At 39.3% G+C, this 23,108-nt stretch overlaps 1 protein-coding gene across 1 annotated transcript in view; it reads left to right on the top strand.

The window, feature by feature from the left end:
- Window positions 1-464: 464 nt before the first annotated feature.
- The window catches only part of LOC108670791, a gene marked incomplete at its 3' end in the record, with an annotated part of 35,396 nt that continues 12,752 nt past the window's right edge, over window positions 465-23,108 (top strand). Inside the window, exon 1 of the mRNA XM_018158284.2 lies at window positions 465-802. The remainder of the gene's footprint in view (window positions 803-23,108) is intronic.

Below are 23,108 nucleotides of genomic sequence, written 5' to 3'. Positions count from 1 at the left end.
AGGGTAGTTATCAAAACAATTGTAACATTCCTGATATCGGTTTCAATTGCTTTCCAACAATCAGTTGACTTCGAAAATGCTCTGATATTCGACAGCTATTATTCTACATTAACTTCATAGCAAAATACACGATAAATTTATTTTTTTCGTTTTGGCTTTTTGCTACGAAAAGAATTGCGGGATGTGCAACTAGACATGGCTGCATATTCAAACTAATGAACTGAAATTTCAGACCAGATACTCTTACCAGAGTAACCTTTATAGGGACTCAAGTTGCAAGTAGATTAGATGGCGAAATCTGTGACAGGTAGAGGTTGGTAACTCATGGTTGAACTATGGTAGAACTTGGTAACTCATGGTTGAACTAGGGTAGAACTTGGTAAGTCATGGTTGAACTAGTTCAACCATGGGTGACATAAACTTGGTGATCCGCAATTAGCCCCAAAGCCCAAACGAAACGCATTCGAGGTTTAGTCTTTGTTGAGCGGTCACAGTGGTAGTGTGTGCGTGCCTCTTGCTCAGTCGTTTACAAATCAGCTGCACGGCAGCAGCTGCATCATTGCTCCTTAATGGGCTTTGTCTTCTACGCAATTAAGTGGAATTCTGTACTATTGCTGTAGAATATCTTTAAGCTTTGTTACGAATTAGTTATTTCTTTTCGGTTTTGCGAGCTTTAGGGCATTAACAAGGGATAAAGGTTCCAAGATACTTAGTTGAAAACGCTTGGTATTAGTCAGGACGCCACGACGAATTACGCACGTTGCCGAAACTCGTCTTTCTCAGACATTCGTCTTTGTTTCAGGTAAGCATTATATCTATTCACGCTTAGATAATTGAAGAATGAATGGCCATAAATGCCCTGATAAACAATCTATCAAGATACAATACTTAAGTTTGATGATTGGGTTGCATTTTGCGAGGAAGCTTCTTGGCACGACAGCTTTACAAGACGCATCTTTCGTAACCCACACGAGGCCCCCTCTAGAATTTTGCCAAATCATTGAAGTTGATTCATCTGTTGGTAATCAGGCAGGGTGGAAGTTGAAAAATTATGGTACATATATTCAAGACAGTTCCATCTTGGTAACATGCTTTGTTCCAAAATATCACTCTAGTCATATGAAAAAGTAGTATTGATCAATCAAGGTTTTCCTGTCTTATGTTACATGTGTAACGGTAGTTTTGCATCTTTTCATATATTACTCTTCCTGAATTCCTCCTTTTATTTTAATAAATGAATAAATAAAAAAGCAGACACTAGGCAAAGATAATTTAAAGGAGTTCTCTGACCTGGACAGATCACTCCGAACTCCCTAATTATATTTACTAAACTATCAAGGGATCAAACTATTGAATCAAATGTACTATTGAATTACAGCTGGTAATTATAATTATATGTAGGAATCGTTATATATATACGCCTTCATGCATACCTCTTTCTTATGTTTGTTCTTACGAGTGTCTAAATGTTATTTTATTTAATTATTTGTTTATTCATTTAATAAACACACAAGGTTCAACAAAGGAATCAATTGAAGCGTTTTCAATGAAGCGTGCCGGTATTTTAAAAATGATTCCGTTTCTAAATGGATTAAGTTTGATAAATTGCGTCTCTTGTCCTTGCCCAAAAGTTCGGAACGGTTTTCGCACGAAACAACAAAAAAAGTTTCTTTCGTGCAGTTTCGACGGTTACTTTGATTTTCTGTTCCGATTGTTTCTTCTATTATAAATTCTTGTTCTAAGCGGTCGTGATTGGATGTATTCTACTCCTATGTTCTCGCGTCACGCCACTCGCCACTCGCTTCATGCCACCCGCTGCACGCCACTCGCCACTCGCTTCATGGACACGCATGGCTGCTTGTTGCTAGCCAAGGTCCCGGTAACAGCGGCCTCGTGCGCGCGTTGTTGCGATGACTTAGCGTTGTTAGCGTTCTTCTGCTGGCGCTGTTAGCGTTCTTCTGTTGGCGCTGTTAGCGTTCTTCTGTTGGCGCTGTTAGCGTTCTTCTGTGCCACTCGCCACTCGCTGCACGCCACCCGCCACTCGCTGCACGCCACTCGCTTCATGGACATGCATGGCTGCTTGTTGCTAGCCAAGGTCCCGGTAACAGCGGCCTCGTGCGCGCGCGTTGTTGCGATGACGTTGCGCTGTTAGCGTTCTTCTGCTGGCGCTGTTAGCGTTCTTCTGCTGGCGCTGTTAGCGTTCTTCTGCTGGCGCTGTTAGCGTTCTTCTGTTGGCGCTGTTAGCGTTCTTCTGTTGGCGCTGTTAGCGTTCTTCTGCTGGCGCTGTTAGCGTTCTTCTGTTGGCGCTGTTAGCGTTCTTCTGTTGGCGCTGTTAGCGTTCTTCTGTTGGCGCTGTTAGCGCGTCTGTTGCGTCCATGTTTAAGTAAATATTATTAAATTATCATTAAAAAAATATTTATCGATTTTATTGTTAAAGTATTACAGTTATTCTTTTATTTATGCTGATTATGCCTAAACGGTCACTCTACTTTTCATTCAACTATCTAACATAGTATTCAATTAAATTAACACATTTCTCCAGCCTTGTGAGAACCTAACTCCATTCAGTAATCATTTATTGAAGAAATTTATAAATGACCAAACCAACATGCCTAAAAATATTACAGACGTAAATTAAGATATTTTTCGAGTTTGATGGAGACCTAACTTCATTTGTGACGGTTATTGTTCAATTAACTAATTCAGAACTGCTAAACCAACGTACCTTAATTTATTACAGGCACTGCGTAGGTAAAATTATACAAGCTTAATCGATTTGACGAAGTGTAAATTTACTCTTCAATTTAATTATTTCTAGATTACAAAATTTTCGAACTTGTGATTGAACTGGTCTCCGATACATCTTCAGTTAAAACATGATAAAAAGTTCTTGGATTGATGCTTAGTCTAAAGCTTAGTCACCTTGACTATAATTTGTTATCATATGCTTTTCGATATATCACTATTATCGCTTACCTGCGATCCGCGTGATATTTGTATGGTAGATCAGATAAAAGTTTAATGTGCTCCTCCTTTAACATGATAATTCTAACGAGTGACTGTGACCGTAAAATCTAATTAAGAGGCCTAAAACTTAAATGAATTTAATAACTTTGATATTTTAAGTGCTTTTGGGGAGGTCAGGTACAAAACACCAGAGTTTCTTAAAGATATTCATGTAATTACGAAAGTTGTTTAGTTCAACTATGGCGTATTTTAGGACGGTGCGGNTTTAAAGAATAGGCCTGGATAGGCCTGTCGCCGATTCTTGTAATTTTCTTGACTAGACTGGCCTTTTGATCAGATCTTTTCAACGGACGGTAGATTTAAAATAGCTTCTAGATATCAGTTGTTCCGTAGGGTACGAGGCATTTTGTCATACATCGTACAGAACGACTCGCGACTATATCAGGCTTAAAAGACGGAAGCGAATTTCGTTAATATTTGCAAATTAGTCGAAATTAAATTAGTCGAATTACAAATTAGTCGAAAGTTGAAATTTTCAAACCACGCTTGCGGGGGATTTGCTCAGTAGCCCAACAAATCTCGGGACTTAGGGATCATTGAAAACGTTTATTAAAACGCACATATGTTTATTATTGTTCACTGAGGAACTTAACCAGGCTTCTGAGATGCTGGTATGAAGTTTCCGCTGGGCATCACCATGGCAGAGGCCAGGCGCCTCGTAGCAGAGGCCAGGCGCCTCGTAGCAGAGGCCAGGCGCCTCGTAGCAGAGGCCAGGCGCCTCGTAGCAGAGGCCAGGCGCCTCGTAGCAGAGGCCAGACGCCTCGTAGCAGAGGCCAGGCGCCTCGTAGCAGAGGACAGGCGCCTCGTAGCAGAGGACAGGCGCCTCGTAGGACAGAGGCCAGGCGCCTCGTAGGACAGAGGCCACGCGTCTCTACCACAGATCGTATAGGCGCTGACACGACGGTTCCCTGCTCGTCATCCCCGCTGCTGGTCCCAAGGTCGCGCTTCTCTTTACGGATTTCAAAAGCTTGTTTTTGTAATATAAAATGCGGTTAGAATTTGTACATGATGCATGGTACTGCTGCTGTTCATATATGTCATAGTTTACTGCCGTGCCCTTACCAAGAAACAACTACCTACCTACTAAGTTCGTTTGCTATTTGACACTTCTGTTGATACTGCTATACTACAGCTGTTGCTGCTGTTGCTAATTCTGCTACTGCGCTGCTGCTGCAGAGTAGCACTTAGCGTTATCTCTGTAACACTTCTGTTGCTGCTGCAGAGTAGCAATTAGCGTTGTCTCTGTAACACTTCTGCTGCAGTAGCAATGTAATACACTTGGTGAGCAACACGTCTGCTGCTGTTGCACGGTAGCACTGCAGCGGCTCAGCTGCCGCCTTATAGCAATCGATAGCGTCGACCAGTCGCCCTCATCCTGCAGCAATCTGCTGCCATGCAGCGCACAGTTTGCTCATGTTTCTGTGTTGAAGATCGCGTTCAAATTGTACTGCGGTCGCTTAATTAACTTCGTTGGTAAACATGCCTAAAGTTCAATTTTGCGGATAGCCATTTTCCTGCCCATATTCCGTAAGACATTTTAAAATTAATTCATCTATATCAATTATAATAATTCGTTTCTATCAATAAGCCGATTGAATTAGAATTTTGTAACTTGCATTAATGGGAACGGGGGGAAAATTACTCCTGTTTCAGCGTATGGCAATGTTGAGATATTAAGTTTATTATGTTTTAATTCGTCAAGCCTGCACGATTTAATCATGCTAGATTCCTGATTATCCTGTATTAATATACGCTGTAACTTTTTATTAGTATGTGCCCTATTAAATATTTTTTTGTATTCTGCGTTTAAGCTGAGCACAGTTTCTACACGAGCTTTTGTGGATAAATAATTGCTTGTGAGTATCTCGAAATATTCAGAGTGCTTCTATTGACTGACATCACACTGATTCAATATACATACATCACACTGATTGCCATAGACATACATCACACTGATTACCTACACACACATCACCCTGATTTCCATGTACACACATCACACTGACTTCCATGTATACACATCACACTGACTTCCATGTACACACATCACACTGACTTCCATGTACACACATCACACTGACTTCCATGTACACACATCACACTGACTTCCATGTACACACATCACACTGACTTCCATGTACACACATCACACTGACTGCCATGTACACACATCACGCTGACTTCCATGTACACACATCACACTGACTTCCATGTACACACATCACACTGACTTCCATGTACACACATCACACTGACTTCCATGTACACACATCACACTGACTTCCATGTACACACATCACACTGACTTCCATGTACACACATCACACTGACTTCCATGTACACACATCACACTGACTTCCATGTACACACATCACACTGACTTCCATGTACACACATCACACTGACTTCCATGTACACACATCACACTGACTGCCATGTACACACATCACACTGACTGCCATATACGTCACGCTGACTTCCATGTACACACATCACACAGCTGATCCTTATCTCCCTGAGATAAGCCTGAGGCCATACTTTCAAAACTCGCTAAGTGAACGTAAGTACTTACGCTCTATTTTCTTGCCTATGATTGGTGGATTTTGCTTGAAAAGCCGTCAATGATTGGCTGATGAACTTAAGACACCGTAACTTTTTTTTAAAGTATGGCCCCTGATGGGCTGATAACGCCCGAGCTCTCCGAGTCACAAGGAAAGTCTCCGGTTACTGAACACCAGAGATTTGTTGTTGGGTTCTTCCTGGGTCGAAAAGTACTAGTTTATGGCGGATGTGTATAGGTATATTTTTTGCTAAGTTCGTCTTATTGTTTTATATTCAAACGTTGTTATTGTTACGTGTGTATTCAATTGAATGCAAGTGCATGGACTGAGAGATTTGTATGGTTTCCATAAATATGAAAGATATATTGGTGAAAATTGTTTCGTAATTTTTCAAGTTTTCGGTTGTTCTTCTAATGCTTATGCATCGTAAATCTTGTTGCAAGTAATTTTCTACAAGTGGCTCAGTTGAAGGGTTGAAGGGTTCGAAGGGTTGAAGTTACAGAAAAAGAAGTGACATTATTCCAGAATATATAATCCTATGACCTATGCTATTGGACTTTTTACTGTCCCATTTTCTTTTTTATCCCGCGTTTAGATAGTTGAATTGATCATTAAAATCTATATAATCAATGATCAGCAAAAGACATTTCGAGCTATCAGGCTGGCGTCTGTTGCTGACGAAGAATGTACATACGCGCAAGTATAATACAATCCTGTCGCTTATTAACTCGACCCAACACCGAGACCCGCTGACATACAGCAAGCCCTGTAGCTCTGTAGCTGAGTAGCTCTGTAGCTGAGTAGCTCTGTAGCTGAGTAGCTCTAGCTGAGTAGCTCTGTAGCTGAGTAGCTCTGTAGCTGAGTAGCTCTAGCTGAGTAGCTCTGTAGCTGAGTAGCTCTAGCTGAGTAGCTCTAGCTGAGTAGCTCTGTAGCTGAGTAACTCTTTATCAGTGTACCTATCGCCGTTGCAGAGCTGTGCCCCTATAAGAAACAAAACCCACCTACGGCTGTCTGACAAGCTTGGTTTGCGTCATAAGACCATAGAGGAAGGGCATTGATGACTTGAAAAGCATTTACCTTATTATCCTATGACGAGTTTAGGACTTCTTATTCCCCGGTCACGCTGATGCGCCGCCTTTGTCGTCCTCCGTCTACAAGTGGTCGATAGCTGATGGTGTGTATCGCCATGGGCTCCATTCGCCAGTGACGCTTCGTTTGCCCTTAATTTCAATGAATATATAATTGAACCGTGAGAACCTGTTGGTGAAACGCACCTCTAGCCGCAGCAAATGTTGTTGTCCTATTGATCTGCGTTGGTCAGGGCGTTGTGCTGCCGAGTTTCTCAGAACAATTCATCACTCATGCAAGGCTTGACGTTTCTGTGTCGGTTTCAAGAATTGCTGCGGTCAGCAATTCCTTCTTGCTTACGACGCTTTGCTTCCTATTGATAGCGCATTTCCTTGTTTACCAAGCAGCATCAACAGAGCAGTGAAAGGTACTTCACATTTCCGATACATGTTTACTATCGTTTTTAAAACATACTCTTTGACCGCGAGACTGAGCATAAACAACAGAAATGCTGCGATTTAATGGCGCGCAACGTAGCGGGTTGTTGAAATGCATAGTTAGTTGCGTTCTATTATCGAAGTTGCTGAATGCGTGAAAAATTTGGCGTTTTATTATCGAAGTTGCTGACTGCGTGAAAAATTTGTTCATTGTTGTTCTCGTTGACGCATGTGCATGTCCGACCGACGCGATTTGCAGTTTACAAATGAGCAGATGACGCAATTTGCAGTTAAAAAATAAGCAGACGATGCAATTTACAATTAACAAATAATCAGATGACACAATTTGCAGTTAACAAATAATCAGATGACACAATTTGCAGTTAACAAATAAGCAGACGATGCAATTTACAATTAACAAATAAGCAGACGACGCAATTTACAATTAACAAATAATCAGATGACACAATTTGCAGTTAACAAATAAGCAGACGACGCAATTTAAAATTAACAAATAAGCAGATATCTGAGTAATGCCCGCGCGGTCAACCCGACTCACGACGCAATTCTCGGTAAGGGATTCAGAAGATCACTGCCAAGATTTTGTTGCTCCCTGCGTGATGTCGTCGCGACAAAAGTTTCATTTACAGAAAAAAATTAATGCGATCTGGCAGCTGAATGTAAGCGCGCTGCGTCGTGGAACTCCAATCGATGTTTCGTCGAAATAAGGAATGACGCGGCGCTGTTTCTCCGACTGCATTAACTCGCGTGAAAAACCTGGTTTCTATCTAACCTATTTTTTACCAAATTTTAATTATGATCATGCTTATTCTTACTTAGAAATCTGAGGTAATTCCACGAGATTTTCTTTCCGGGAACACGCATCGTTTCATGTGTTTATTTTCGTTAAGTGTGATGTTTGTTATTGGCCTATGCTATCCACATCACAAAAATCGAATCGAGAAGAATATTTTTCTGCAGAAGATCAATCCAATATCGTGTGCAGCGCAGGATGCGTGGAAACAAATAAACTTGTTGCGGAATGTACGTCTTGATAATTAGACGGAGATTGTACGTCTTGATAATGAGACGGACATTCAATGTTCTCTATAATGACTAATGCTCATACTCTGATGCAGAACCGCAATGCTTCCTTTAATAGTGAAAAGGTAAAATAGTATAAGTTACATAATTTCAGTCGAATTAATAATGAATCTATTAAAAGTAAAGTTTAATTTCTGTGCAATGGGTTTTTTGTCTTTTTGATACGCTTTCTTGCCTATATATTTTATTTCCCCATTAACTCGATGCTAAAGCTAAACAGTTTTTTTCTTTATCAGGGAACAAATGCCTGCATCGTGCGTTGTTGTGGTATAAAAAATGATTTTTTCAAGAAAATTGAATGCTTAAGTTTTTAAATGCAGTAAATGTTTGGTAGTAACCGTAAAAGGTTCTAACTGTCCGGTAGCTGCTACAAATTGCAGTTACTGTTCAGAGGTCATACTTTCAAAACTTGCTAAGTGAACGTAAGTACTTACGCTCTAATTTCTTGTCTATGATTGGTGGATTTTGCTTGAAAGCCGTCAATGATTGGCTGATGAACTTACGATCTCTTAACTTTTTTTGAAAGTATGGGTTCGGAAGTATAACTGCTCGGGTGAAGCTGTTTCTTGTCTAGTAATCGGCGTTATAAATGAGGTTAACAAAATATTTCCCGCGTTTCTGGTTTTATTTTGCCCATGGAAAATAATCTTAAATGCGATAAAAATGTAGAGTTATATTCTCCCGCTTCCGAGGTAGACTGCATCGAGCAAGTAGACTAAATTTTACTGGTAGACTACGTTTAACTGGTAGACTACATTTAACTGGTAGACTAAATTTAACTGGTAGACTACGTTTAACTGGTAGAGTACATTTAACTGGTAGACTACATTTAACTGGTAGTCTACATTTAACTGGTAGACTACGTTTAACTGGTAGACTCCACTCAACTGGTAGACTACATTTAACTGGTAGTTTTTTTCATGTTGTGCAGTATTCGCTGGCTGATGGAATATTATAATATAATATATATTAATGATGGAATATTATAATGTAGAGGCATAAATAATCACGTAATATTTTACCTTCTTACTGTAATTTAACTCAAATAAAATCACCCTCTATAAAATTGAAAATTTTTGTGCGCGTGCGGAAGAGACGATAGAAAAATTTATTCAACGAAAATAATAATTGTTCTGTTAGCGTTCTTCTGTTGGCGCTGTTAGCGTTCTTCTGCTGGCGCTGTTAGCGTTCTTCTGTTGGCGCTGTTAGCGTTCTTCTGTTGGCGCTGTTGGCGTTCTTCTGTTGGCGCTTTTAGGGATATAAATACGATGTATGATGAAATAAATACGATGATGTATGATAAAAAGCTTGGTCACCTTGACTATAATTTGTTATCATATGCTTTTGATATATCACTATTATTTTATACCTGCGATCCGCGTGATATTTGTATGGTAGATCAGATAAAAGTTTAATGTGCTCCTCCTTTAACATGATAATTCTAACGAGTGACTGTGACCGTAAAATCTAATTAAGAGGCCTAAAACTTAAATGAATTTAATAGCCTTGATGTTATAAGTGTTTTTGGGGAGGTCAGGTACAAAACATCAGAGTTTCTTAAAGACATTCATGTAATTACGAAAGTTGTTTAGTTCAACTATGGCGTATTTTAGGACGGTGCGGTAGTTAAGAAAGATTAGGTACAAAACACAAGAGTTTCTTAAAGATATTCATGTAATTACGAAAGTTGTTTAGTTCAACTATGGCGTATTTTAGGACGGTGCGGTAGTTAAGAAAGATTAGGTTGTTTATGTTGTGCGTTAGTTTGTGGTCATGTCAGAGGTGTAGCCCACAACACCACATCGTATTTTTAGATTAGGTGGAACAAAAAATGCACGCGTCCAACAGAATGAAGAAACTAAACATAAAAGAATGCAACTAAAATTTGAGATATTTGATAAATTATTTTGCACACAGGAAAGTTATTATACACTTTCAATTACACGTCAGTTAGGCGAGAATTCGATTTTTAACTACTTTCATCTTGAAGTCAGTTTTCACGGAAGAATCTCGTAGGCGAAATTTTTTTATACACTCGTTTATGGTGTCGCAATTAATATGCATTGATGATATTTACACAGCAATGCCATAGATTTATTAACTATTAGATAAAAATTCGTTCTGAGTTGTAAGTCTAACTGGATTTAATTATGAAAACTGTCGAACGGTCGGCACGAGTTGTAAAGGATGTTTCACAAAAGACTTATTAAAAGCGAAGAGTTAGATATTCGTTTTGAGTTTTAAGTGTGTAATCGTACTTCAATTCTCAGTACCTACTATGGAATGGTGGGCAACAATAGTAAACGATGAAGGACTCGACACTGTCCGTATCAGCGTAAGATGAAGAATGCGTATTCTCTTCTCGAAGCTTCATAGTCAGTCCAGTTATCTTTTATGGCTGCCGCAGAATGCGGACACGGCGCGTTACTGGGAAATGCCTAATAGGGCCAATAAGTTTTTGTGAACCGCGCTTGAACTTCATCAATTCACTGAACCTCGCATAATGTATGCTTGAAATTAAATCATGCAGCTGCTCGAAATATTTTGACGTTGAAATTATATGCTTAATATTTGATAACACAATTCAAATTATTGAAGCATTCAAATCAACATGGAACTGTGCCAAGTTCTATGCACACGATTGTTTGCTGAGCAAATACTTTCGGGATTATGTTAGAATTTAAATATTTGTCATCGGAAATATTTTTCCTCTGCATAGTTCGGTTGTTCTGCAGAAGAAATTATTTCTGTTGTCGAATATTATTGAATTCTTCATTCTGTTGGACCGTACCTGACTGGACGACCAGTCCGGACACTTCTACGGCGATCTCGCGTTCAGTTCGTGGCATGGTATATCGGAGCAGATTATAGTATGTACCGATACCATAAATACTATTTTACATTCATACTTGAATACTTGCCGCGTTGCTCATGTGTCCAGCCTGATGCCTCTTCACTTCGAGTCCAGTGCACAGGCTTAAATTTGATGTGAACAAAATAACAATTTTGTTCATGTACTGGAAAAAAACTGTAGCGTTAAGCTACAGTCAAAAGCATTGGTTTCACGGCTGTCTCTTATACACATCTAGATGTGTATAAGAGACAGNCTCTCACCCTGCCTCGACACGGACACGGACGGCAAGCCGTTGCCTATATATATGACGCTGTGAAATTCCAGCCAATATGCGGCTGCTCCCTGTCTCGATTTTTAACAAGGGAGAGTGTCCTGAGATTCCTGCTGCAATGCTGCTGCTAAACTGTTCTTCTGCCGTGAACGGCGCAGAATTCGTCTCCGAAATTTAACTGGGATGGATCACCTCTCTTATAGTTTCTATCGGGAGTTATCCAACGATACACGGAGCTATCGCTGCTAATACCTTACAGAAATTGATTCAATTTTGTCGGGTTACTGCTGTGTTCTGGAATTTTAATACCGTTAGTCTATATTTGTTCTCCCATCTTGTTGAATTGTGCAAGAATTCATCAGGAAAGTTAGTGGACTGCTGCAGCTGTCAGCTAGTGTCTTGATGTTAGTATTTTGAACACGATTGAAGAAAACTATTAGCGCCTAGCATTTGGAGAAACCCCAGTAAGCTTAAGCTTTATGCCTCAATTAAATTCATCTAATATGGAAACGACAATTGCAAATCTAATTCTATGAATTAGTGAAATGGTTTCCTTAAGGATTATTAAATTTTTTATTTTCGGTACCATATCAATTTAGTCCAACTTTTTTTTACATACATCTCTCGCAATTTTGGCTAAGGGACCCTTCTTGTTTTATCTTCAAATGCGACTGAAGTTTTCCGGTGTACAACGTATTTCAGAGCAAATAACTTCGTATAAATTTGCTTATTCGTAAGAGGTATGAAGTAAGTAATAAACTATTGTTAATTAGTACGAGGTAACGTCCTGCTGGAAGGAGATGCTCTCTTGAGGATGGGTCTACAATTTATATTTCCGCCACTGACAGTTACTATTATGCAGGTGGAATATTGAATTACATCGACATCTACCTTTGATTAGCCTTAATTGACCCACTTCAAAAAATATGTGTCTTTGACACACTGCTATTATCAAGTTAAATGAGTTATATCATCCTGGCAGGTCACTGCTTGGAACAAGCTTCCTGGATAACTGCGATCGAGCGTATGAATTGCTCTCAAATTCATACTCATTCATAGTTATTTGCCACTGAACCGTTTAGTGCCAACCGTTTACAACAACAAATGCCACTGAACCGTTTAGTGCCAACCGTTTACAACAACAAATGCCACTGAACCGTTTAGTGCCAACCGTTTACAACAACAAATGCCACTGAACCGTTTAGTGCCAACCGTTTACAACAACAAATGCCACTGAACCGTTTAGTGCCAACCGTTTACAACAACAAATGCCACTGAACCGTTTAGTGCCAACCGTTTACAACAACAAATGCCACTGAACCGTTTAGTGCCAACCGTTTACAACAACAAATGCCACTGAACCGTTTAGTGCCAACCGTTTACAACAACAAATGCCACTGAACCGTTTAGTGCCAACCGTTTACAACAACAAATGCCACTGAACCGTTTAGTGCCAACCGTTTACAACAACAAATGCCACTGAACCGTTTAGTGCCAACCGTTTACAACAACAAATGCNTGTGTATAATATTTTATTTCGATTATTTATTATAGATTCAAATGAAGATGCCTGTAACATAAACAACGACAGTAACTTCAATGCAACGAACACTTCGCTCTTATAATTGGTATGATAGCTTCACGCTCGCTGGTATTGTGGCCTTTCCAAAACACGATTATCAACTATCTGTTCATGGCATTTAATGCGCTATCTAACTGAAGATTATATATATATATATATATATCTTCATACATATATATTGGTGTAGTTCGGCAGAAGCTTCTCTTTTATGCAAGTTTGATTGAAGATCAGAGCATGCTTTTTATTGACAATCAAGATTGTAAATAAAAAGCAGGCTCTGGTCTTCAATCAAACATACATATATATATGTATGAATTTGTTCTTTCAAGCAGGTTTCATTGAAGACCAGAGAATTTGTTTTATTCGCAATTTTCTTATTAGTTTTTTCAATATATCGATATATATATCATATATCCCTATGAATTTGTATATACATATATACATAAATTTTGACATATATACATATATATTTGTGCAGTGAGGCAGTGAACTTGCCTGCTGAGTCACGCTAGTAATTCTTCCTTATCGGATTTATTATCTTGTCTAACACCTGTTGCTATCAGCGCCAGGCAGTGCTCCCTGATGACCGCAACTGCTGTGTGCACCAGCTCTTGTGTACATACCAGTAGGCAAATGACGTTGAAACGTTTAAAAAACGTTTATCCTACGATACTACGTTTAATTAAACGTCGATTAAACGAAAGAACGTTGATCCAACAAAACAACGTTTAATTCAACGAAAGAACGTTGATTTAACAAACAACGTTTAGCCATGCACTAGCAGCAGCGTTTAGCCAACGTCGATTGAACGAAAGATCGTTTGTTCAACAAAACAACGTTTAATTCAACGAATATTCAACGAAAGAACGTTGATTTAACAAAACAACGTTTGATTCAACGTCGATTAAACGAAAGACCGTTGATTCAACAAAACTACACTTAATTCAAAGTTGATTCAACGCCCGATGTCTGCTGATTATGTACTGTCGGTGCTCGTAACCTTCCAGTGAATTTCCAGCCTTTCATTATAACTCGTTTCAAGTTGGCTGTGATGCTGTATCGATCATTATAATCTTCTCTATACTCCTGCTGGATTTTTTAATGCAATCGAAGAAGTTCTCTATATTATTAAGGGGAGCGTCTAGGGTAAAATTCTGGATTTCGGCTTTTCCGGTTTTTAGTCTCATCTTAAAGCTGACATTCTGACCTATCCAACGGTACCAAAACCATCTCTGTACGTTGATTTATGCGTTCACGTCAGATCATGAAAGGGAGGGGACTGGGGTAGTTCTTTAACAAATAGAATGGGAGGAAATTCGCTGCGAGCACTTTAAATAGAGTGTCTGCTTGAAGTGCACCTTAGTTATCCGCCTGGCGTCGTATGAGGAAGTGTGCANATATAAAGTCAAACCATGCACAAATTCGAAAAAAGGGCTTCTAGAGTCGCTAGGTATGGTTTGTACAAATCGAATAATATGTCTCTCATTGCCGTAGCTTTAAAACTGTTGAAGTTATAAACTTTTTAAGATGGCGTTTTACGTAGGTACGTATGCAGGTCATAAGCACTGAACGCTGTCTTGTACACATGCAGTAATGTGATGTGGTCATCCTCTGTAACAAATTATGTGACACAGATCCGTTTTAATGAACTATGTCTCCTCATATGCTGCTTGTAAACAAAGTTCATCGCATACGCTTCTTGTGAACAAAGCTCTCCACTTACGATTATAGTTGCTGTCCACATACGCTTACGATAAATTAAGCTGTTCACATACGCTTCCGATAAACGAAGCTGTTCACGATTATAGTTGCTGTCTTCATACGCTTCCGATAAACTAAGCTGTTCACATACGGTATCAATAAACTAAGCTGTTGACGAGTATAGTTGCTGTCATCACACGCTTCTAAAATACGAAGAGAAGACGTCGCATCTGTGCCGGCCACCGACCCTGCGTGCATCCAACACCTCACATGGCACAACTCCTGCCATGTGCTGCTGCTGGTGGCTAGTGGCTAGCCTTGTGGCTAGTGGCTAGTGGCTATAGTGGCCAGCCTTGCTGCTAGTGGCTATAGTGGCTAGCCTTGCTGCTAGTGGCTAGGCTAGCTGCTAGTGGCTAGTGACTAGCCTTGCTGCTAGTGGCTAGTGGCTAGCCTTGCTGCTAGTGTTGAGGATGGGTCTACAATTTATATTTCCGCCACTGACAGTTACTATTATGCAGGTGGAATATTGAATTACATCGACATCTACCTTTGATTAGCCTTAATTGACCCACTTCAAAAAATATGTGTCTTTGACACACTGCTATTATTAAGTTGAATAATTTTATCATCGTGGCAGGCCTGGAAGAAGGTTCCTGTATAAGGGTATACGCACACAGTGAAAGCAGGTTGCCAGCGTGCTGGTTACCTGCTCAGGCTGGCGCCTGAAACCATAGAATACAGAAGCCTATTCGTACATGTTTTCACTGTGAACACTTNACAAATGCCACTGAACCGTTTAGTGCCAACCGTTTACAACAACAAATGCCACTGAACCGTTTAGTGCCAACCGTTTACAACAACAAATGCCACTGAACCGTTTAGTGTATAATAACGATGGCATTCTCGTCCTAAACTGACCCATGTGAGATACTGATTGTGAGTCCCCGACCCCACCTGAACTTCAAACCGTTAATCGACGCCCAATGCTAAGAGTGTTCATTCTGTTGTGATCGGCATACCGTATAATAATTGTTTGTTTATTTGAATCTTTATTTATCTCTGTTATTCTGCAATTCTGAAATTTTCTAAGCTCATCTTTAATTTTATTTATTCTTAATGTCTTTTTCTGAATTACTATTAATTAATTATTTTTCTTAATTATTAAGTAATCAATTAATTCTATTATATATGTTCTAATGTTTGAGCTTTAAAACGCGTCAAGAATTATTTTGAGAACCAGGTAAAGTTTACACGTGTCTTTAATTAATTTAATTAATTTAAGTCTCTAATTGAAGGCTATAAAGCGCTTGCACAACACTGAGGCTTGGCCACAAATCAGCTCTTCACTTAGGCTTGATTTCATCGCTTAAAGCTGTATTTATTCTTTATTATTAGTTAACACGTTGACTACGTATTAGTACATATGCGTACCACGAAATGTATTTCTCCTGGTATACATTTAACTGGTAGACTACGTTTAACTGGTAGACTACGTTTAACTGGTAGACTACGTTTAACTGGTAGACTACGTTTAACTGGTAGACTACACTCAACTAGTAAACCACTTTTAACTGGTAGACTGCGCGTGAGATGTAATGCGGTGCTTTGCTGGACCGGCTCGTGGCTTGAGGATAATTTTTTTATGTTGTGCAGTATTCGCTGGCTGATATAATATTTTAATATAATATATATTATTCGCTGGCATTGCAATGGAATATTATAATATAATATATATTAATGTTGGAATATTATAATATAGAGGCATATATAATCACACAATATTTTTACCTTCTTACTGTAATTTTACTCAAATAAAATCACCCTCTATAAAATTGAAAATTTTTGTGCGCGTGCGGAAGAGACGATAGAAAAATTTATTCAACGAAAATAATAATTGTTCGTTGACCACATTAGTCCAATCAAGGTGCATTTAATTCAGTTATTGCAACTTTTAATAAATCTATTTCATGAAATAAACAGCTTCGAGCGGACAGCGTAATTCAATGTTCATTTTGCGGATCGCGTCATGACTGTGACACTGAACTTTGGCAGACTGGAATAAAATCAGTAAAAAATACAGCGTTGTAGCACTGATGCTTCTAAGGGATATCTGGACACGAGTGCACCAAAGGAGCCAACGTTAAGGTTTTAATCCAAGCTGATGGCTGTGCTGATGGCTGAACTGATGGCTGTGCTGATGGCTAGCTAATGGCTGTGCTGATGGCTGAACTGCTGGCTGAACTGCTGGCTGGGCTGATGGCTGTGCTGATGGCTGTACAGCTGGCTGTGCTGATGGCTGTGCAGCTGACTGTGCTAATGGCTGTGCTGATGGCTGTACAGCTGGCTGTACTGATGGCTGAACAGCTGGCTGTGCTAATGTCTGTGCTGGTCATGCGCAGGCATCTTTGCGCGCGTCGTCCCCAGCAAACATGTTGACGTATAACATGATTAACATGAAGGTCTGGAGGGCCACAAGTCTGTGGCAATTCGTGTCACGTTACGTGCCATAATCTTCTCTTGTCTCTTGCTCTATAAGTGTTCTTACTTTTTTTAATTTCAACGAAGTAAATTTTATATTTTACTTCGTTATATTAACGAAGTAAAATATAAAAAGAATATAAAATATAAAAAGAATATATAAAAAGAATAACTCTTTTTATTTTATAAAAATATATAATTTTATAATTTTATATTATAATTTCTGCAAGAAATTCTCGTTCGGCATAAGCCCATTAATTCTCGAAGTTTTCCATTAGTCTAGCGTTGTTTAGAGAAACTCAATTGAACTACAGCACGTGGCTCCAGGCGCTGCCAGAGTTTACGCGATCAAGTTTCGGTTAATTAAAGAAGTCACTGAAGCGTGGCCGGTGATTCTTGCTCGGTCATAGAACCCTCAACTTCTCTCTTGAATATATAATGTATTTCTTGGGTGGCCGCGCTTAGGCCACCCATAAAACGGCCATGACATCAGGGTGGCAGGGTGGCCCAGTGGTTATCTGTTGCGTTATGCTACAGTCAAAAGCATTGGTGTCACGGTTTGTTTCGAACGACGGCAGACCAGGAAATAATTTAGAAAAAAGCTGAGCATGAAAGAGGTGATCATTTTCTTGAATATTCTAGATTTCTCGCGCTATTTTTTCCAGTCAGCCGCTGTTATTTTACCGGAACATTAAAGCCTCACGACAAGGCGATTCTGATTCATTCTTTCCCTTCTGGATTCTAACATGGAGTCAAACTTGGGACTGATATAAGGTAAACAAGATATTTCCAGAAAAATTTTAGTGCCTGTTCAATCAGTGAATATTAAATAAATTTGCATAGTAATTATTTCGGAAATTTTGCCAGTTTGCATGTGAAACCCGTTCACCGAGTTTTTGGCGTCGCGGAGCTTCGTAACATTGGACTCTCTCATGCCCCGCCTCACCAGCGCCCAGCCACGCGGAACTGACTCGTTTATTTACTACTACCCTATTTATTATTCTTGTTCCACCATTCATACATAAAGTTTGATGCCTACGTAGAATATACCGTTCGAATGTGGCGCTGTCTGCAGTTTTAGTGCACGTTGTTTTTTTTTTCAGTTACGCCGCCTTGGATTCCTTGATTGTAGACTGACCGTTGCTTTACAGTTTTGCATAGCTATATATTTAGAGGGTTTTATATACCTTTGGATAATTCCAGCCTATAAATGTAGCGAGCTTCGTTCTACAAGCGGCGTAAGCGCTTACAATTAGAAAAATAGCAGCCTCGTTATTAAGTGTAATTTATGATCTTTCTCATAAGTTATGCACCATTTCTTCTTCATTTATGAAAGTACTAATTTTTGGGCGACACTATTTATTGTTGAGACATAAAATTGATCAATTTTACCTTTTTTTGGTAACGCCTATAAGAATTTATCATTTATCACGGTAGTCAATTAACTTTACTTAGGAGTGCTTACATTAAACGATATATTCTTCCCTTCTGCGTACGTGCACTGCATTATTCTTACGTTAGACGTACAGGGCGCACAAAGCCTGCAGATCCCACTAAGCGTGCAGATCCCACTAAGCGTGCAGATCCCACTAAGCGTGCAGATCCCACTAAGCGTGCAGATCCCACTAAGCGTGCAGATCCCACTAAGCGTGCAGACCCCACTAAGCGTTGGGTCTGCCCCTTTTAAAAGCCGCCTTTTAACTTGATAATGAATGATAGAAACATTCTAAACGTCGTTAAAGAAATAAAAATGTCCTTCGGATAGAAATAAAAATGTCCACTAAGCGTGCAGTTCACGTGATACTCTCATGCATTGCGCCACGCTTGGCCCGCCTCGCAACGGTGCCTCAGAATGCCAAACTGTGAAACTTGTTTGCTGTGCTCGCCTCTTTAGCGCCTGGCAAGGACGTCGTCTTCTTGGACGCCATGTTGCGCCACTGTGACCATTACTTCGCGCCTATTTGCGTCAATTGGTCCCCAATTTTGACGCAAAATTATATTAATCCTACTTTAGCGTGCCTATTTGCGTCAATCCGGCCCCAATTTTGACGCAAAATTACATTAATCCTACTTTAGCGTGCCTATTTGCGTCAATTGGGCCCCAATTTTGACGCAAAATTACATTAACCCTACTGTAGTTATCGCCCTTTCACGTGTAAATCTCGCTTCTAATTTAATGATTGAGTCTTACTTTTATTTTGTCACCGTTAGAGAGTCGTATTTTGAGATATTTTCTTGAAAATTACAAATGGAGACCGCGTTATTGAAAAATATATGAAACATTACTGCATTAGCACATTATGACATCGCAAAGAAAAGATGGTATCGAGGCTTAACATCAGTACCAACGTAAGATGACGTAGCAACTGCCACATGTTTGGTGACAGCATTACGTCACAGCCACGTTCAGGCCTGAACCCGTTAGAAGTCGTCTCTTATACACATCTAGATGTGTATAAGAGACAGCTCTGTAGCTGAGTAGCTCTGTAGCTGAGTAGCTCTGTAGCTGAGTAGCTCTGTAGCTGAGTAGCTCTGTAGCTGAGTAGCTCTGTAGCTGAGTAGCTCTGTAGCTGAGTAGCTCTGTAGCTGAGTAGCTCTGTAGCTGAGTAGCTCTGTAGCTGAGTAGCTCTGTAGCTGAGTAGCTCTGTAGCTGAGTAGCTCTGTAGCTGAGTAGCTCTGTAGCTGAGTAGCTCTGTAGCTGAGTAGCTCTGTAGCTGAGTAGCTCTGTAGCTGAGTAGCTCTGTAGCTGAGTAGCTCTGTAGCTGAGTAGCTCTGTAGCTGAGTAGCTCTGTAGCTGAGTAGCTCTGTAGCTGAGTAGCTCTGTAGCTGAGTAGCTCTGTAGCTGAGTAGCTCTGTAGCTGAGTAGCTCTGTAGCTGAGTAGCTCTGTAGCTGAGTAGCTCTGTAGCTGAGTAGCTCTGTAGCTGAGTAGCTCTGTAGCTGAGTAGCTCTGTAGCTGAGTAGCTCTGTANCATACGGTGTTTCTTTTCACGTGTCGGCCGGCCACTAGAACGCCGGTGAGACCGTTTAACGGTGATTTTTTTTCATACAGTGTAGTACCTGTCTCTTATACACATCTTAGGCTTGATTTCATCGCTTAAAGCTGTATTTATTCTTTATTATTAGTTAACACGTTGACTACGTATTAGTACATATGCGTACCACGAAATGTATTTCTCCTGGCACATAATTCAGGGTTGCCAGATGGCCTAAAAAACGGCCAATTAAGTCCGTGAAAAAAAAGGCCAAAAAGGCCTATAACTCAATATGTACTAGTATATTTGTAGGTTCCGGTGTAAAAATTCAATTTTTTTTAATTAGGAAGCGCCCCTTACAACCCCTATAATAAATTTTAGCCGACCACCTAAGTTGAAAAAACTAAATCGCGGAATTTGTCCGGTATAAAAAAAAAGAAAGTCTGGCAACCCTGTTTCATAATGGTACTAGAAAAATGAAACAAAAGTACAAGATGAACCAATCGTAGTCAACGTGTTAAATTATAAATACGGAACTGTTCGTGTACAGAGCTGGCCTCCGAAACATATTTCAATGAATATATCATGAAATTAGCTGACATTTTCTTTGCTTTTAAATTTTTTATGTGTATTTATTATATGTTTACTCACTTAGGCTTGATTTCATTACTTAAATCCGTATTTATTCTTTATTATTAGTTAAATTATTAATACGGAACTGTACGTGTACAGAGCTGGCCTCCGAAACATATTTCAATGAATAAATCATGAAATTACCTGACAGTTTATTTGCTTTTAAATTTTTTATGTGTATTTATTATGTGTTTATAATATAACAGTTCGTTGAGTATTGATGTTTTTAGTCAGCTTTCTCGTTGTCATATCATGAATTCTCATGGTTGTATTATTTTATGTTTAATGTTCTTTCTCAAATCTAGTAAAGTATTTTGCGATCAGTTGATTGAATAAATGAACGACCCACCTTTACTTAAAAATCCCCTAGATTTTTGAAGTAATAAATTGTGTATAATATTTTATTTCGATTATTTATTATAGATTCAAATGAAGATGCCTGTAACATAAACAACGACAGTAACTTCAATGCAACGAACACTTCGCTCTTATAATTGGTATGATAGCTTCACGCTCGCTGGTATTGTGGCCTTTCCAAAACACGATTATCAACTATCTGTTCATGGCATTTAATGCGCTATCTAACTGAAGATATATATATATATATATATCTTCATACATATATATTGGTGTAGTTCGGCAGAAGCTTCTCTTTTATGCAAGTTTGATTGAAGACCAGAGCATGCTTTTTATTTACAATCAAGATTGTAAATAAAAAGCAGGCTCTGGTCTTCAATCAAATATACATATATATATGTATGAATTTGTTCTTTCAAGCAGGTTTCATTGAAGACCAGAGAATTTGTTTTATTCGCAATTTTCTTATTACTTTTTTCAATATATCGATATATATATCATATATCNTTTACGCATTGAATGATATGTGTCTCGATGTTGTAGCTTGAAAATCCTAGGAGGAGATAGAATTCTACAGTACCCTCTTTTTTGGCCGTTTTCTAAGAATATCACGTTTTCTTTCATTTTTTTCGAAAAATTCACACGAACAAAAATGTCTTAGAATTCTATTTTACATATGTGTACCAAGTTTCAGAGTGATCCGTCAGTGAATAGCCGAGATAAATTTTACCCTAGACGCTCCCCTTAAGCATATGTGGTACATATTCTGAAGCACCGTAATTTTTCTGTCTTTGCCTGTAAATTCGCGAAGTTGATAATTATAATTATTGATACACCTTTAAAGATGGCTGTTGGAGTGCTAGCTGTTCTTGAGCGATTTCTGTACCAGAGAATGCAAAAATAGGTATTTATTTCAAACACTTGGGCTGAACTGGGTTATAGTTACTTTCGAAAATTTACTATAGGTGGTTAAATTTTTTTAAACAGCCTTGATCGAGCAGCTTTTGTTTCATTTATGTGTGAAGTTTGGTGTTGTTTCCCAGAGTATGTCTCCCATGCACTGTAATAACATCAAAATCGCGTTAGCATCAAGTATGAACTTTCCTCGTGCGATATTACAGGGTGATTCACGGAAACTTCCTGTTTTGTATTTCGCGCCAAGCAACCAGATGCTGCGTAGAAGAAGGGCAGGGAGTATTTCAGATGAAGTTTAGTCGTGATGTTTTTTGTCCCGTCTAGCCAGTTGGCACTGTGAATTGGACAAGTGAGCAGCGTGCGTTTGCTGTCGAGGCGTATTTTTCTAATAGCCGTTCCGTTATGGCTAGTCAACGAGCATTCCGTACTTGGTTCTTGGTTCTGTATTCGTTCTTCAGGTCGGGTTCCTGATCGGAAATCGATTATTACGCCAGTGAACACATTTAGGGCAGGTGGAAGTGTGAATGCAAGAGGGTCTGGATATTAGCGGACTGCCACAACACCCGAAAATGTAGAGAGAGTTAGAGAGACGTTACTGCGTTTTCCACACCTTCTGAGACAACATTTTGCAGAGCGCCTCATATGTCCTCGAGAAGCGACCTTCTTTAGCCAGCCCGATCCCCCGATTTGGCTCCGTGTGATTTTTTATGGGGTTATCTAAAATCAATTGTTTGCAATGACTGTCCAAAGACCCTACCTCATTTGAAGAACAACATACATACAACCAGCAACCACCAACCCATTCGTCTACTTGTGTCAGCGGGTTAACGGAACTTAACGGAACTTAAAAAAAAATCGACTAAATGAATGCATTGACAATGAGGCCATCATTCGCCCGATGTCATCGTTAAAACTTTGTGATACAAAAATTCAGGTAATGTCTTTTTCAGTAAAATATATATTTCAACAATATCTTTACTAGTTATTTTTTATTGAGCTTTGAAATCAGGAAGTTCCCAGTATCACAGTACGTATTGCGATAGAGAATATTTTTATAGAAAGACGAGTAAAGAGAGTGCGCCGAATGTTAACATTTGTACCTAATATCTCGAGTGAGCGGACACATACCCCCCCCCCCTTCTCCCCC

The sequence above is a fragment of the Hyalella azteca genome, unplaced genomic scaffold, assembly GCF_000764305.2.
Source record: "Hyalella azteca isolate HAZT.00-mixed unplaced genomic scaffold, Hazt_2.0.2 contig1206, whole genome shotgun sequence".
NCBI lineage: Eukaryota > Metazoa > Arthropoda > Malacostraca > Amphipoda > Hyalellidae > Hyalella > Hyalella azteca.
The sequence above is the reverse complement of the archived record's forward strand: the minus strand, read 5'-3'. Positions and strand labels throughout refer to the sequence as shown.